The following is a 13,775-nucleotide window of genomic DNA, read 5'->3' as shown; positions in this document are numbered from 1 at the left end:
ACCAATATGTTCTCTTGGTGATAGTAGGAAGTTGAGATTAACAACCAAAGTATCGTTTATTAAAATAAGTTGTATACATCTTTGTAAAGTTGATGGTTAATGAAGTTGAGAACTAATGCATTAGTGTATTTTCCTTAAATCTCTCAATCACTTAGACATTCATCCTCAGCATGGAATCTCTTACTTAGAGAATGGCAGATGTTTTGAGAATCCAAATAAAATATAAGCAGCTGTAACCCATTACAGGCTTTGAAGATATTTCTGACGTTTCCTTTCAATGATGAAACCTATTCTTTTTAAATGATGTCTAAAGAGCATCAGCATGTGACCATCAATGTACGCTTAGTTAGTGTGATTATTCAGTAAAACGTGACAATGCACAGACAAGTTCACATCCAATACATTTTAATAGAAAACCTTTGCATTGTATTTATTAATTTTCTTGCTGTGGCGACTCATTTCCTGGGACATCCGAACCGGCTCACAATTAGATAGCCTACGTGGGTTTGCGAGCACAGAGCTTTGGAGCCTCTGCGCCACGGGGGGGGCAGGTTGAGGGAGGCTTAAAAGTGAGGCTGAGGATTTCGAATGAAGTTTTTTCCTTCGACTGCAGTTACCGACTCCGTGTCGTAATTTTAGTGCTGCGTGTAGCACACCGCTACAATTGGTGACCCCGACGGTCCAAACGATTTTTGGACCAGAAATGACCGACGCCGCCTCTGTTCATGCGGTTTCGTTGAAACTGCCGGGTTTCTGGACACAGCGACCGAACTTATGGTTCCAGCAAGCCGAAGCCCAATTCCACGTTCACCAGATCACCTCAGAAGACACCCGCTACTACTACGTGGTGAGCTCCCTCGACCAGGACACAGCGGCCCAGGCCGCGGAGTTCGTACAGTCTCCCCCGGCAGACGGCAAGTACACGGAATTCAAAGCCCTGCTCCTCAGGACTTTCGGACTCTCACGGCGCGAGCGGGCTGCCCGTTTACTGCACCTGGATGGCTTGGGCGACAGACCTCCATTGGCTTTAATGAATGAGATGTTGTCTCTAGCCGACGGACACACACCCTGCCTCATGTTTGAGCAGGCATTCCTGGAGCAGCTGCCCGAGGACATACGCCCGCTGCTGTCCGACGCGGATTTCAGTGACCCCCGGAAGGTGGCAGCCCAGGCGGACTTGCTGTGGAACGCCAAAAAGGTGAGCTCCATCACACAGATCTCCCAGCCACGCTCCCAGCAGCAAACCAGTCCAGGCCCGGCCGCAGAGCCTGCCAACCCCCGGCCCAATGAACACTGGTGCTTCTACCACCAGCGGTGGGGCGCAGAAGCGCGCCATTGTCGCCCGCCCTGCAAGTTCCCGGGAAACGCCAGGGCCAACCGCCACTGATGGCTACGGCGGCTGGCATTCGGGATAGCCTCCTGTATGTGTGGGATAGAAGGTCAGGACGCCGGTTTTTGGTCGATACTGGATCAGCGTTTTACCTCCGACGAGTTACGACACCCGCAGCAGGGCACCGGGTCCCCCCCGAGGGCCGTGAACGGCAGCACAGTAAGGACCTATGGCACTCGTCAGGTGCAGCTACAGTTCGACTCCAGCCAGTTCACGTGGGACTTCACACTGGCCGCCGTAGCCCAACTGCTTCTGGGTGCGGATTTTTTGCAGGCTCACAGCCTACTGGTCGACCTGCCCAGGAAGAGACTGGTACACGCCGAGACCTTTCAGATGTTCTCCCTGGGTCCAGCCCAGTTGCCAGCCCCTCACCTCGGCTCCATGACACTGTCCGACAACGACTTCACCAGGGTCCTGGCGGATTTCCCATCGGTTCTGGCACTGCAGTTCACAGCGGCCATGCCCCGACACGGCGTACAGCACCACATCCTGACCCAGGGACCACCCCTCTACGCCCGCGCTCGGCGGCTTCCCCTGGACAAGCTCCGACTGGCGAAGGAGGAGTTCCAGAGGATGGGGGAATTGGGGATCATCTGGCGGTCCGACAGCCCATGGGCCTCCCCCCTGCACATGGTGCCCAAAGCGACGGGAGGCTGGAGACCATGCAGCGACTACCGCAGGCTGAACGAGGCTACCACACCAGACCGCTACCCTGTGCCGCACATTCAGGACTTTGCAGCAAACCTGCACGGCGCACGGATCTTCTCCTCATCCGAGGGTACCATCAAATCCCGATGCATCCTGACGACGTCCCCAAAACGGCTCTCATCACCCCGTTTGGCCTTTTTGAGTTCCTCCGCATGCCGTTCGGCCTGAAGAATGCCGCACAGACGTTCCAGCGGTTAATGGACGCGGTGGGACGGGACCTGGACTTCGCGTTCATCTATTTGGACGACACCCTCATAGCCAGCAGCAGTCGTCAGGAGCATCTGTCCCACCTCCGTCAACTCTGCGCCCGACTGAGTGAGTACGGTCTTACAATCAACCCTGCCAAATGCCAGTTCGGACTCGATACCATTGACTTCCTGGGCCACAGGATTACTAAAGACGGGGCAACCCCTCTGCCTGCTAAGGTAGATGCGGTCCGCCACTTCCCCCGACCCACCACGATCAAAGGCCTTCAGGAATTCGTAGGTATGGTCAATTTCTACCACCGCTTCCTCCCTTCAGCTGCCCGGATCATGCGCCCCCTGTTCGCCCTGATGTCGGGTCCGAGCAAGGACATTACCTGGGACGAGGAGTCCGCCGCCGCTTTTGTTCAAACGAAGGAAGCTTTGGCGAATGCCACAATGCTAGTACATCCCAGAATGGACGCCCCTACCGCCCTCACAGTGGACGCATCTAACACGGCAGTCGGTGGGGAGCTGGAGCAACTCATCGCAGGTTGCTGGCAACCCCTGGCATTTTTCAGCAAACACCTGCGGCCACCCGAGCTCAAGTACAGTGCTTTCGACCAGGAACTGTTGGCGCTTTACCTGGCAATCCGGCATTTCAGGTACTTCCTAGAAGGTCAGCCCTTCACCGCGTTCACAGACCACAAACCGCTTACCTTTGCGTTTACGAAAGCGTCTGACCCCTGGTCGTCCCACCAGCAACGCCACCTGTCCTACATCTCTGAATACACGACGGATGTCCGGCACGTCTCGGGTAAGGACAATGTCGTGGCGGATGCGCTCTCTCGCCCTACCGTTCATGCCCTTTCCCAAGGGGTAGACTTTGAGGCACTGGCAGAGGCGCAGCAGGCGGATGAGGAGATTCCGAGTTACAGAACCGCAGTCTCCGGTTTGCAGCTCCAGGGCCTCCCTGTAGGCCCGGGTGAGAGGACCCTACTCTGTGACGTCGCCACCGGCCAGCCCCGTCCCGTCGTCCCGACAGCCTGGCAGCGCCGTGTTTTCGACTCCATTCATAACTTGGCGCATCCCTCCATCCGGACAACTGTCCGGATGGTTTCCAGCAGGTTCGTTTGGCACGGACTCCGCAAACAGGTCAGTGAATGGGCCAAAACGTGCATGCACTGCCAGACGGCCAAGGTGCAGCGGCACACCAAAGCCCCACCGCAGCAGTTCCATCCCGCCCACCGGCGTTTTGACAACATTCATGTGGATATCGTGGGCCCCCTGCCAGTGTCGCGCAGAGCGTGGCACCTCCTAACTATCGTGGACCGGTTCACGAGATGGCCAGAGGCGGTCCCGCTCACCGATACCACCTCCGAATCTTGAGCCCGAGCCCTGATCACCACCTGGATATCTTGCTTTGGTGGACCGGCCCACATTACCTCCGACAGAGGCGCCCAGTTCACCTCCAGCCTGTGGTCAGCTATGGCCAGCCTTTTGGGGACTCAGCTGCACCACACAACTGCCTACCACCCACAGTCGAATGGGCTAGTGGAGCGTTTCCACCGTCACCTGAAGTCGGCCCTCATGGCCCGCCTGCGAGGAGCCAGCTGGGCGGACGAGCTTCCCTGGGTCCTACTCGGCATCCGCACAGCGCCCAAGGACGACCTGCACGACTTATCGGCTGAGTTGGTATACGGAACGCCCCTGGTCGTCCCCGGGGAGTTCCTACCAGCCCCACGGGGGCAAGAGGAAGATCCCGCAGCAGTCCTGGGCAGACTACGCGAGAAGCTCGGTAACCTGGCCCCCATACCCACTTCACAGCACGGGCGGAACCCGACCTGCATACCCAAAGACCTGCAGAACTCTAAGTCTGTGTTTGTACGAAGGGGCAGGCATCGGCCACCGCTGCAGCGGCCATACGAGGGGCCGTTTATGGTGCTCCGGAACAATGGGTCCACGTTCGTGCTGGACGTTGGGGGGAAAGAGGAGGTTTTCACGGTGGACCGCCTCGAACCGGCCCATGTGGACCTGGCACAACCGGCCGAGTTTCCGGTACCTCGGCGCAGAGGCCGACCTCCCAAGCAGGTTCTGGCCCAGACTGTGGACATTGGGGGATGTATCGCCGGTTCTGGGGGGCGGGGGTTATGTGGCGACCCATTTCCTGGCACATCTGAACTGGCTCACAATTAGATGGCCTACGGGGGTTTGCGAGCACAGAGCTTTGGAGCCTCTGCGCCACGGGGGGCAGGTTGAGGGAGGCTTAAAAGTGAGGCTGAGGATTTCGAATAAAGTTTTTTCCTTCGACTGCAGTTACCGACTCCGTGTCGTAATTTTAGCGCTGCGTGTAGCACACCGCTACATTGCAATAGTTTCTTGCCAGGCAGCTCTTATAGTCTTCAACAACATTTGCTTCATCATACGTGGCATAATGCAGGTTGTGTTTTCCCTTATATCTTATCTCAGCTGCACAAACACCTCTTCAGAGTAGTTTGTTTAAAAATAATCAGAATCGGGTTTAATATCACTGGCATATGTTATGAAATTTGTTGTCTTTGTGGCAGCAGTTCATTGCAATACACCATAAAAGAAAAAAATGCCTGTGTGTATAGTGGTATAATAGTTAAATTAAACATATAGTGCAAAAATAGAATTAAAAAAGGTAGTATTAAAAAGGTAGTAATTAAAAAAGGTGAGGTAGTGTTCATCGGTTCAATATCCATTCAGAAATCAGATGACAGAGGGGAAGAAGCTGTTCCTGAAATGTTCAGTGTGTGCCTTCGAGCTTCTGTACCTCCTCTCTGATAGAGCTGACTGAGTTTACAACATTCTGCAGCATATTTCGATCCTGTGCAGTGCCCCCCCCCCCAACCAAACCAGATGGTGATACAACCAGTTAGAATGCTCTCCATGATACATCTGTAGAAATTTGTGAGTGTCTTTGGTGATGTACCAAATCTCCTCAAACTCTTAATGAAATGTAGCCGCTGCTGTGCCTTCTTTGTAGCTGCATCGATGTGTTGAGTCCAGTTAGCTCCTCAGAGATGTTGACACTCAGGAACTTGAAGTTGCTCAGCCTTTCCACTTCTGATCCCTCTAGGAGGACTGGTGCGTGTTCCCTCATCTTACCCTTTTCTGCAGTCCACTAACAGTTCTTTGGTCTTACTGTCGTTGAGTGTGAGGTTGTTGCTGCAATACTACTCAACCAGCTGATATATTTCACTTCTGTACATTCCCTCGTAACCATCTGAAATTCTGCCAACATTAGTTGTATCATTAGCAAATTTATAGTGGGTGTAGAGAACAGAACAGTGGGCTATGCTAGTGCTGATTGTCAGCTAGGTGCAGGTGTTATTTGGAGATGTTATAAATGCTGAGGCATAGTCAATAAACAGCATCCTGACATAGGTATTTGTATTGTGTATGTGAACCGTGTGAAAATCCAATGAGATTGCATCCACTGTAGACCTATTGTGGTGATAGGTAAATTGCAGTGGGTCCAGGTCTTTGCTGAGGAAGTTGTTAATTCTAGCTATTACTAAACTCTCAAAGTGCGTCATCACTGTAGATGTGAATGCTACTGGACAATAGTCATTAAGGCAGCTCACCCTGCTCTTCTTGGACACTGGTATAATTGTTGCCCCTTTGAAGCAGGTTGGAACTTACAGCTGTAGCAACAAGAGATTGAAAATGACTTTGAACACCCCCGCTATTTGATTTGTGCAGGTTTTCAGAGCACTACCAGGTACTCCATCGGGGCCTGTCATCTTGCAGGGAGTTCACCCTCTTAAAAGACATCTTGATGTCAGCCTCCAAGGCAGAGATCACATGGTGCTGCAGGGATCCTCAGCTGTAATGTTATTCTCCCTCTCAAAGCATGCATAACAGGCGTGGAACTCATCTGAAAGTGAAGCATCGCCTCCATTCAGGATGTTAGGTTTTGCTTTGTAGCAAGTAATGGCCTGCAAACCTTGCCAAAGTTGACGTGCATCCGACTCTACTGCCAACTTCATTTGGAATTGTACCTTTGCTCTTGAGTTAGTCCTCCATATGTCGTACCTGGTTTTCTTGTACAGACCTGGATTGCCCCACTTTGAATGGCACAGATATAGCCCTCAGCAGACAATGAAACTCCTGGTTTGTCCATGGCTTTTGATCTGGGTATGTACAGTAGGCGCACGCTCATCCACACAGGTTTTTAATGAAGTTAATTACAGCCGTGGTGTACTCATTCAAACATGAAGATGAATCCCTGAATACAATCCAGCTCACCGGTTCAAAGCAGTCCTGTAAGTGCCCCTGTGTTTCCCTTGTCTACACCTTCCTGGTCCTCACTACTAGTGCTGCAGTTGCCAGTCTCTGCCTATAGAGAGTACAAGTACAGCCAGGTGATCAGACTTTCCAAACTGTGGTCAGGGATAGTACGGTAAGCTTTCTTAATGGTGGTGTAACAGTGGTTCAATGTGGTGGTTCCTCTGGTACAACAAATGATTTGTTGGTAATAATTATTTAGAGATTTATTCAAGCTGTCCTGGTTAAAATCCCCAAGATGATAGGGAAGGCATTAGGATGCGCTCTTTCCTGTTTGTTTATAATGTTGCTCAGTTCGCATAGAGCCTTTTTCACACTGGCCTGAAGTGGGATGTATATCACTCCAAGATGAAATCTCCAGAGGCATATAAAATGGACGACACCTGATCACAAGATATTCCAGGTTGGGTGAGCACAGCTGAGACAGCACTGCAATGTTTGTACACCGCAAGGAGATGATCATGAACCATACTCCACCTCCTCTGCCTTTGAAGGACTCAGCAGTCGTATCTTGCTGATGTATTATGAAACCCGTCAAGCTGTATTGCTTCATTCAGAGTGGCAGGGGAAGTTTCTTAATGTCCCTCTGGTACAGCAATCTAGATCTGAGATCTTCAATTTTATTTACCGGAGACTACATTTGCTAGCAAGATGATCGGTATTGGGAAACAAAAGCCACACTTCCTTAGATGAACTTTTAAACCAGAGTGACATCCACTTTTCCACTGTCGGAAAAGGGAACTGAGCCAGCGATCAGACTCCATTCAAGTTCCATCGACTTTAAGTAATAATATATTTTTCCAAGATAATCCCCAAAACTTTGCATGTGCAACCAAATTTGTGCAATGTTTTTTTTCATCTTTATTAATCAAATTTCCTACAGCTGAGTCACATTCAGATGATAAAAAGAAGAGGATTTTTTTGCATTGATGTAGTTTTGAAGTTTTAAACCACAATTGATCCTTCGATGTTGAAAGTTAGCTGGTTCATGATTCAGAAAAGAGCAATGGTTGGTTTTCATATTGGAAATTGGATTTGACTGCAATACATTGCAAAAAAAGGAAGTGGGTTTTCCTGTTTGTGTCTCTCATTGAACTGGATCACCTGACTAAAACAAATCATATAAGAAGTGTTAGGAACGTTTGTATGGGAACCTTCCCAATTATCCATCTATTTAAATTAATAAAAGAGAAAATCAAGTGGACTTATTCTTGGGTTGGCAGCCTTCACCACCTGAAAGTTTTCTACTTACTGTGCTCACACAGTTCAAATAATGAAGACACAGGAGCACAATGATCTGCAAATATCCTCTGTTTGAAATTCAAAGGTAATGTACTTTAAATATATCAAAATCAGAAGAAATTTTATGTTTTGAATCTTATTTTTGTGGAAGTTCCTGTATGATTACCTGATTTTGCAGATCAGGATGATCAAAAATAGAGATTTTTTTGTCAAAAGTGTCATTTCTTGAGATAGAGTTTTGAATGTTGAGGTAGAAAAACCCCTGCCCACAGAACAGTGGAGACTAAGTTTTAGATCTGGAATTTATTTTTTTTTCTTCCTTCCCCTCTAAACCATCTCCTCTGTCTCTGCCACAATATGGACAAATTATACCCAGGGGTTTAAATGCACATAAGGTTGAAGTTTTGCAGATTCTTGCGACAGTTGTAGACTCAGTGTAATAAATCATGTTCCTTTAGCACACAGGATGTAATCCTTACACCTGGGCAGAAAGCGTGGATCACAAGGAAATGGCCATCTGGGAGGTGGAGTTGGGCATTTAGGGCCATTTCAAAACCCACTTCTCATTACCATTGAGAGTCTTATAGCTGAGTGCTAGAGATGGACAACCTGTGACACCTCACTACCTTAGAACCTTTAAAATCATGACACCCAGAGGGAGGTAAGCCCAGATTTGCAAGTGGGGACTTGCAGGATATGAAAGAAGATGTGGAGTATGGTGAACAGGAGGATGCCTGGGGTGTGGGGAGATGGGGCACAGGAAACATTATCGTGAGTTGACACAGGACTGGGCTACTGTAAAATTTAACTCCCACTTCTGCTGGCTCTACAAAGGTAAATCTTGACCTTTGCTAATTGGGGTCTAGAATTTTTTTAATGCTAATTTGTTGGTACTACTAAAGATGTTATGGTCTAGAAAGTTGCATAAAAACAAGAACTGTCAGGTTCAGTATTAATGCAGTATAGTGACATAACTAGTACCGTTCAGATGCATACCTCAACTGAACTGGTTTTGATCCTGAACTCATGGGATTTGTGGGTTGATAGGCTAATTTGCCCCTGGAGTGTAGATGGGTGACAGAAATTGCTGTGCTTTTAGAACACAGTACAGCACAGCACAGTACAAGCTCTTTGGCCCACAGTGTTGTTGCAACCTGTCAAACTATTCTAAGAACAATCTAACCTTTTGCTCCTACAAAGCCCTTCATTTTTTGACCTGTCGACATATTGTGTCGGCAATACTTCCTGGACACACCTAACAAGTACCAGCCCATCTAAAACTTCTGTACTAAGGAAGTGACAATCAATATTTGGGAGGTCAAAGTTACCATGACAACAAACCTGTTATTTTTGCACTCTTCCAAAATCTGCCTCACATCTGATCCTCAGTGTCTCTGTTGTTATTGGGAGAGAGGGTCTGTAGAATAGCCCCAGTATAGTGGTTTCTACCTTTCTTTTTCTGACTTTCATTTGCAATGACTCATTAGACAGTCCCTCTCAAACATCCTCCCTTTTTGTGATACTATCCATGATTAGCAATGACACTTCCCTGCCTATCCCTTTTGAAACATATAAATCCCAGAACATTCAGCATCTATTCCTGGCCTTGTGACAGTCAGGTCTCTGTAATAGCCACAATGTCTTAGTTCCATGTACTAACCCGTGCTCTAAGTTCATCATCCTTGTTCTTTATTGCAGCAAAATAAACACACTTCAGCCCATCTCACTGACTACAAGTTTACCCATCTAACTGCCTGTCCTTCCTCGCAGTCTCATTACATGCTGCATCTCCTTGTATACCAACAATGCCACATCCTCTGCCCTATCACTCTGGTTCCTATTCCTCTGCCAAACTAGTTTAAACCTTCCCCAAAAAGCCTAGCAAACCTGTCTACAAGGATATTGGCTTCCCTCCAGTTCACATGCAATGCATCCCTCTTGTACAAATTATACCTCGTTCCAGAAAGAATGTCAATGATTCACAAATTTGAAACTCTGCCCTGCACCAATTCTTCAGCCGCACACTAATCTGCCTAATCATCCTCTTCTTACCTTAGCTGGCTCTTGGCACAGGGAATAATCCAGAAATTACTACCCTGCTTTTAGGCTTCCTTCCTAGCTCCCTATCATTTCTCTTCAGGACCTCATCCCTTTTTCTTACCTATGTCATTGGTCCCAATATCTACCATAATTTCCGGCTGCTCATCCTCCCCCCCTTTAGAATGCTGTCAACCTGATCCGAGATGTCCTCGAACATGGTATCTGGGAGGCAATACACCATCCAGTTTTCTCTTTTATGTCCACAGAATCTCCTATCTCTTCCCATAACTATTGAATTCCCTATCAGTACTACACTCTTCTTCTCCCCTGCTCCAATCTAAGTCACAAAGTCAGACTCTGTGCCAGAAACTTGGTCATTGTTACTTTACCCTGTTAGGTCATTTCCTTCTTTTCTCCCCTCACCCTAACATTATACAGTTTTTGAGGGGACTGGCCACAGGGATAGACTGCACTGTCTGTCTATTTCCTGGCTCTCTCCTGTCAGTCTGCCAGCTACCTGAGACCTGTAACTTAGTGGTGACTATCTCCCTTTAGCTCCTGTCTAACGCCTCCTTATTTTCCTGTATGATTTGAAAGTTTGCAAGGAGCTGCAACTGGATGCACTTCATGTAGGTGTAGTTAACAGAGAGACTGGAGGTCTCCCAGAACACCCACATTTGATATAAAGAACACACTACTGACCCTGGGCCCATTCTCACTACTCTACTACACAGTGTTAGACAAAGGAAGAAAGAAACTTATCAGAAACCTGCCTCTCCTTGCTGAAGCCTCTTGAGCTAAACCATTCTCATATTGTCCCACTCCAACAATGGCTGCTCTCACAATGGCCACTCTGCTTAAACTTACCTTCTTTTCATTAGCCCTTGCCAAACACCTAATTATCCAATGACCTCATGAGTGCTTAATGATCTGACTGGTCTTGTTTTTTCCAAAACGTGGGCTCAAAATTCTCAGGCCAATGGCTCTGGTGATGTTGAGAGCACTGAGTAACCCAACTGGCCCTGCTGGTTTCTTTGATGTAAGCTTTTTTTTTATCAGTGTCATTTGAACAAATTTTAAGCTCTGATTCCCTTCTGTGTGGTTTTTGGTCGATGCTCTGCTAAAGGCACTATTAAAATTGCAGTTATTTTCTCATACACCCCTGGTTTACAGAAAGTCCTGAAGCTCCCATCTGTAGAAGTTAATGCTGGCCTAAAGAGAGTGAGATGAATGACTGGAGGTTGATGGACTAAATCTACTAATTTAAGTGGTGGACTTAAGTTTGGTAAGCCACTTGGATTTTAGCTCCTGTTCTATTCCGACTCTGTTGATAAAAGGAAGGTAATGGAATTCTTTCTTTAAAGTTATAGCTGGATATAGATTCCAAACATTAATTCCGGAATCTTTCCAATACTTTTGACAAAGATAAATTAGGAACGAGATTTTTAATACTGTTTGATTAAAGTACTTGATTGGTTAGAGGGAATTATTTACTTAAACTTACTGACATTTAGTCTTGAACATACTGCCTACGTATGAAGTGAGATTTATTTTTTTGCTTTTATCTCTCCCTCTCTGAAGACAGTTTCTTGTACTGGATTACAGTTCTATAAGGATACTTCCACCCTTCTGACTCTCTTTACATGTGCTCAGATAGCAGCGATATTGAAAAATGCAGGGTATCTGAGCAGGAGTTACTGAACAGCCAAAATGCATTCCTGAATTTGGTAAGGCTGAACCAGATCAGATCAAAATCTCTGGGATACCTTTTCTGATTTTCATCTGGAGAGTGGAAGCTAATGACAACAGTTGCACCTCAATCCTCCTTGAGGATGTCCTTCTTGGATAGAAACATAAAAAACCTACAGCACAATACAGGCCCTTTGGCTCACAAAGTTTATGGATGTTGCCATAAAAACTGAAGATAAAAACCTGCCTGATGAAAATCTAAACTAAAATACTGAAGATACTCAGGCAGCATCTAAGATAACAGAAACGGTAAGTACTGTAGATCTATTTTCTTCGATCAGTCCTTTACTTCCCCAAAGGCATGGTTTCACTCCACAGCTGCTACATGCTGAATATGTCCAATATCTTATTTGGACAGGTAGTTAGATAAGAAAGGCATAGAGGGACATGGGACTAATCCAGACAAATGGAAGTAGTGTACAGTCAGCATTAATGAGGTGGGTTCGAGCTTGCTTCTGTACTGTACAGTTGTATGGTGCAATGATTCTATAGTTCTAAAGTTGTCTGTTTTAAACAAAATAGTCTGGAGACATTCCTCGTTAAGTCTTATTACAACATTTGAACCTCTATCTCATCTGGTAATAGGGAATTTAAAATGCACTTGATTCTGCAAGTAAAGGTGCCCCAAATGGTATATGTGGCCAATTACTGTAAAGTGTATGTGCACACTGTTGAAGTTACTATACCTGGATATTTAAACAAGAATCCACGTCAAAAATATGTCTTTGGATAATTGGTCCCTCATTACGGTATAATGACAGCTTTCAAGCTGGGTCTGAGAAGAAAGAACAGTAGGAATACTGTTAGTTAACTTCATTTTGCTTAGTTTATACATATATCAAATGAAAATAAAGTGTACTCTGGGTTAAAAATTAAGATCTCTGATAACCGAAGAGTCAGAATAAGAATAAGGTTTTTTTTATCATAGACATAATGTCATGAAATTTGTTGCTTTATGGCAGCAGATCAGTGTAAGATGTAAAAAAATTACAATAAGTTACAAATAAGAATATATGATAATATAAATGGATAATGCAGAAAGAGAACAAATTAGTGAGGTAGTGTTCATGAGTTCATTGACTATTCAGAAATCTGATGGTGGAGGGGAAGATTTTCCTGAAACACTGAGTGTTTCATGAAATTATAAAATGATAACAACCGTATAATAAACAGTAAAGCAAAATTCACTGACTTAAATGAAAAGTGAAGCATGCCCTTTTCAAAGGAAATTATCCCAAGCTACAGGAAAGAATGAAAAAAAAGCTGCAGAATCTATATTCTTACTTTGCAGATGTCAAGATTGGAAAGACTGCCTTTTCAAATCAAAGGTCAAGTTGAAACAAAAAAAACAAGATGTTGGAGATACTCAGCAGGTCAAGCAGTAATTGTGGAAAGAGAAAAGCCATCTACGAAAACCCAGCCTGATTACATGTAACTTATCTGAAATGTTGAAATTAGCTTGGGTCGTTGTAGATGCTGAATGACTTGCTGTGTATCTCTATCGTTTTACTTTAGACTGTTATCTTTCATAATTTTTTAGATTATTGTCAAGTTAATAACATTTGCCAATCATGAAGGCAGTTTAAAATCCAAATATTAAACAAGTAATTAATGATATTATGGGAATTGAAGCAAATTGGAGTAATATCACAAGTAATGGTGACTTGTCTATTCAAAATTTCCACCTATCATCTCCCAGCTTCTCACTTCATTCTCCCTCTCACACCCACCTACCTTACTTGGCTTCAACAATCATCTTCCAGCTTATACTCTTTCCCCTTCTCCACCTTCTTATTCTTGCTCATTTCCCCTTCCTTTCCAGTCCCGATGAAAGGTCTCAGCTTGAAATTTCAACATTTTATTCCTTTCCATAGATGCTGTCTGAACTGCTGAGATCCTCTACCATTTTGTGTGAGTTGCCCTGGAGTTCCAGCATCTGCAGAATCCCTTGTGTTTACATTCTGCAGTGAAGCTTTAAGTAAGATAAAACTAATTGAAAGCTGCATCCATATATTTTTCTGTATTTCTCTACAGAACACAAAAGATTGCACTATGAATGTTGAAAATTGAATGAAGCTGCCAAAGCAGAAGAATTGAATTATGATGCTTATGTACTTAATATACATCTCATCTTTACAAGTTTCATCTAC

At 45.8% G+C, this 13,775-nt stretch overlaps 1 long non-coding RNA gene across 1 annotated transcript; it reads left to right on the top strand.

Moving 5' to 3' along the window:
* The first annotated feature begins 11,110 nt into the window (after positions 1 to 11,110).
* LOC132398822 (uncharacterized) lies at positions 11,111 to 13,557 on the top strand. The gene is made up of 3 exons (XR_009513811.1): positions 11,111 to 11,161; positions 11,458 to 11,874; positions 13,500 to 13,557. It is a non-coding gene; the product is annotated as an uncharacterized LOC132398822 (long non-coding RNA).
* Positions 13,558 to 13,775: the final 218 nt, after the last annotated feature.

Source organism: Hypanus sabinus, chromosome 9 (assembly GCF_030144855.1).
Source record: "Hypanus sabinus isolate sHypSab1 chromosome 9, sHypSab1.hap1, whole genome shotgun sequence".
Lineage (NCBI taxonomy): Eukaryota > Metazoa > Chordata > Chondrichthyes > Myliobatiformes > Dasyatidae > Hypanus > Hypanus sabinus.
This window is presented reverse-complemented; position numbering and strand designations above follow the sequence as displayed.